Source organism: Morone saxatilis, unplaced genomic scaffold (assembly GCF_004916995.1).
Source record: "Morone saxatilis isolate NCDOM2014 unplaced genomic scaffold, NCSU_SB_2.0 Contig12, whole genome shotgun sequence".
NCBI classification, from domain to species: Eukaryota; Metazoa; Chordata; class Actinopteri; family Moronidae; genus Morone; species Morone saxatilis.
In genome coordinates this window covers 8,416,829-8,421,183 of record NW_023339674.1, presented here as the reverse complement: position 1 = coordinate 8,421,183, position 4,355 = coordinate 8,416,829, and the positions used below count along the sequence as shown (strand labels likewise).

Sequence of the window (4,355 nt, the reverse complement as noted above, 5' to 3'; positions counted from 1 at the left end):
ATTTGGTGTTGAAAATGAAGAGCTGATGTCCCATTCACTCTGGTAACAAACATATCCAGAGATGCAGCTGACATCTTTAATGTCTGATTCATCTGAAATATACAAGTCATGCACACATTACTTCCTGTTTTATACTTTCTCACTCACTTAAGTTCTAGTTTTATTTTATGTTTATTTGCCAGTACGAATGCAACTGTATGCTCATAGAAAGTACAGGACAACCAGTATCCTTAAATATAAATCAAAATAGATTTCTACAGAGATAATTCACTTCACTGGTTTGCTATTGGGCTGTGACTGCTGCCTAAAAGCCTCTAGTGCACAGCAGTACTGTGGCTGAACACGGCCATGTAACAGAAGCTGCTGTGCTGCTTTTGCTATGCGGCCAGTATAGATGGAGTGTTGCATAAAAAGACACCATTTATACGTCATGGGTGCTCTTGGTGAGGCTAAAGGAAAATATCTACATAGTTTCCCAAAGTAAAGGTTGTAGATGCATCTCAGGAAATGTCAGTGAAATCTGGTTTGATACTGTGGAAGAGTTTTTCAGTTATGCTCAGTACATATTATATAGGTTCACTTAGTAAGAATAAGATAAACTGTTATCAGTCATCAACAGAAAATGCCTACCACACTGCTTCCCTCCTACGGTAATAAGTTATTTGGTAAACAAGAAATATTAACTGTGGTCAGAGATGAAACTTGTCTCACTACTGCTGGTACGAGTGCTGCATCTGACACTTTGTGAAAGAACAAAAGACCAACTATACAAGTTGCGCATGAAACAAATTAACTATTCATTCGGTTTATTCATTCACAGAGAAAAATAATATTAAAATAACAAATGTAATTTAGGAATTGATGTTCCCATGGACACCCTTCTTATGGCTTCTGGTTGGTGGATTGCAGCCAATTTGGTCCTAGATGGTCTGAGACACCTAAATCCTCCACATCATCTAACTTACTCTATCCCATCTTTTTTATTTTTATACACATGAAATGTTAATTGTGGTTGGCAATGAAACGCACTACTGCTGATAAGACATATGCTGTGTAAGAGCACAAGACCAACATTTACAAGTTGCATTGAATATAAAATTAATTACTGTTTCACAGTCTGACCATAGTGCAAAAATAATCTGAAAAATTCTGATCATAATTTAGGTAGTGATGCTCCTCTGGACATTTTTCTTATGGCTGACTGATCTTCAGGTTGATGGATGGTGGAAATGTTTCCTTGAATGTGAAGAGTCTGGTGTCTGTTGTATATATCTCAAATCACACTTTTGCATATGTTGCATACAGAGCAGATAGGATGCTGATAAGAAGTCTTCTCTTCTATTACTTATAGGCTTTTCTCACATTTATAAGATTAAGAAGATTTTTTTTGTACTCACTCATTTTATCCGTTATCAGATTTTTATCTCCATCAGAGTTACAGGGCCTTTCCCCACCACCATCAATAAATATCACAGTGTGGTCATAGGCAGTACAGGGCTTCAAGTGTGTGATTTCATGTGACCAAGTTTGAGCAGAATGCTGAAAGATGTAATATTTCTCAATCCCAGGTCGGTCTACTTCATTCATTTTCAGGGCGTATTTACCAGCAATGGAACTTGTGATGTTGAGTTGTAATCCAAAATAAGTTGTTGAAACAGTGTAAGAACCTAAAAAAAAAAAAAAGTTAGAATAATTTGTCTCTTGTTGTTGAATATTATAATAATAGTTAAGTATTTGTTCGTGTTGACGCATTCTTTTAAATGAGGAGGAAAAAAAACAGGTATCGAATGTAGCATGAGATTAAAAAAGTAATATGATACTCACAATGTGGAGATTCCGCAGCTAGAAAATGCAATTATATTTTTGGAAGTTAGAAAACAATAAAAAAACATAATATGTTTATTCATTTCTAAAGCACAAGTACAGATAAATATATTTAAACTACCTGTGTCCTATTCTTCAGCCGTTCTACTCTCCTCTCCACACTAATAATCAGTATCTGAAATACTTTTTGTGTGTTTTTGTTGCTCTTCTCTGAGCTCTTCTTAATTTGTGTAATGTGTGTTTATTTTGAAGAGCATCATCTCATTTTATTCATCTTAAACCAGTCAGTGTTTTGTGTTTTTTTTGTGTGTGTTTTTTTGTGTATTTTATCTCTTCAGGCTGCAAATACAGCTCACTCCCATTCAAGCGGGCCATGTCAAGCTTTGTGCCTACTTCCATCAGACTCATTACTGCCTGTTTGGCTGCTTGGATTTAATTTATTATTTATTTATGGACATTCTTAAGAAAACCTTACCTCACTGGTGAACATTTTAAACTGCAAAAGTTTTTCTACTCTTTTTTTTGGTTGTCTGTCCTGTTATGCGTAGTGTATGCACTGATTTCTTTACACAGATTAAGTTCCTAAAGAAAAAATAGCTAAAATGGATGATTTAATATCCCAGAGCTCTGTTCAAACCAAATGTAACATTGTGACATCATTATTGTTAACACAACAAAATCAACAACAATTCTGACTCTTTAAATGCTCTATAATTTTTTCAAGGAAAGTTCATTAAAAAAAACTCAAAAAATCTGAAATTTTTATTAGCTGTAATTTCATTATCGGGAAAATTCATAGTAATGCACATTTCCTATCATGCAGTACTTATTAATACCAGTAAGATGTTTTGCTTTTTTCCTGTCAGCATAAAGCTGGTTCGAGACACAAACGCTTAAATTAATTTGCGCTTTGTTTATTTTGATTTTCTAAAATCTCTTTTTTAATAATGAAGAGTAGGCGGTCATGATGGATTTAATAGACTGGAGCTATTATATCAGACATACCGTGTTGTCTTAGGAACACAGAATTATCATAATCTATAACAAATTTCAAACTGTGTTTTAATATTTTTTATGCACAAAGAAAATCTAATTTGTTGAATGGGCCTTACAACCTAAATACTCAAATTTAGATTTAAAATTGCAGGAAAGATGTGTTTTTATTATGAATAGAATAGAATTAACTTATTATTATTACATATACTGTACAGTCATACAGTTCAACACATCGCCCTCTGCATTTAACCCTCCCTAAGTACGAGGAGCAGTGGGCAGCTGCTGTACAGCACCAGGGGACCAACTCCATCTAAGCAAGTACCCTGATCAAGGGCACTGACTTGAGAATTAAGCTAACATACATGTTTTTAATGGTGTGGGAAACCAAAGTACCTGGAGAACATGCAAACACAAATTATTTAGAGCATGAAAAATGTTTCAGTTTTTGTCATATAAACAATCACTTACTCCCCAACCATACGCTACAACAAGTTAATTGATTAGAATATAGAATAACCTCCAGCTATTTTTCAAGTTTTATATCATTGAAATGTTAAATGCTTCTTCTTCTAATTCTTAAAGAATTAAAGGGAATAGATACAAGGATATGACTTCACAAAATAAATTTTTTGTTTAAAAAAGCACATTGCGTTGACGTTGAAGATTGTTACTTACAGTTGGCCAAAGCAATTATTGCAGCCGAGAGCAGCAGGATCTTCAGACCACAGAGACCTGCCATATCCAGGACTTAGGGTGTGTACAGCTACATATGTATGAAGTTGTATTCTTTAAAAAAAATATTATATACTAAGAAAGAAAAGTCTAATTTTGCTTTTCAACAGAGCTTTCTGTCCAATTGCCCACACCTAAATAAAAGTAAAATGAGTGGGCGTGATGTCTCACCTCTCGACTCAGAATCTGCCTTTACTTTGATGACAGGAAGCTTCATTTCCACTATGTCACTGCAACCAGGAAATCATCTATTATTTAAATCTGAAATCTGACTATCAAGACGGTTTCGGTGAGTTTTATTTTGTTTTTTGATGCACAGGGTACACTTTAGCATCTGTTTGAGACGCCTTTTTAATTCATGGTAAATGCCAAACAATCGCAGTTCGGTTAGATTCTCAAGTGACTCAAGTCACTTATGTAACGTTATGTAACTTAAAACTTGATGAACTTAAGGATGTCGAGGGGCATGACAATATCTCGGTATTTGATGACATGGGAATGAAAGCAGACTGGTTTCTGACATGTTACAATGTGCACATCAAAGCGACAGACACGCTGAAACTAAAACAAAAGCAAGCATAATATTGGAGCTATTAGCTGATAACAAAAGATAATTCAATTTTACAGTAATTTCTAAGATGTCAGAAAGACCTACTACATGCTGAACAACATAAGCACAAAGAGTAAAAGATGATTTGGTAGGCAACTCCATCAGGCCGTCTTCATCAGCGAGCTTCTCTATGATGCCATCCTGGAGGTCGTGCATTGACATAAACTACAACAACAAACAAAAAGGAAATATT

At 34.7% G+C, this 4,355-nt stretch overlaps 1 long non-coding RNA gene across 1 annotated transcript; it reads right to left on the bottom strand.

The window, feature by feature from the left end:
* Positions 1-1,399: 1,399 nt before the first annotated feature.
* LOC118322166 lies at positions 1,400-4,321 on the bottom strand. The gene is made up of 3 exons (XR_004796435.1): positions 3,496-4,321; positions 1,825-1,842; positions 1,400-1,667 (listed from the first exon to the last, which is right to left on the bottom strand). It is a non-coding gene; the product is annotated as an uncharacterized LOC118322166 (long non-coding RNA).
* Between the last annotated feature and the right edge of the window lie 34 nt (positions 4,322-4,355).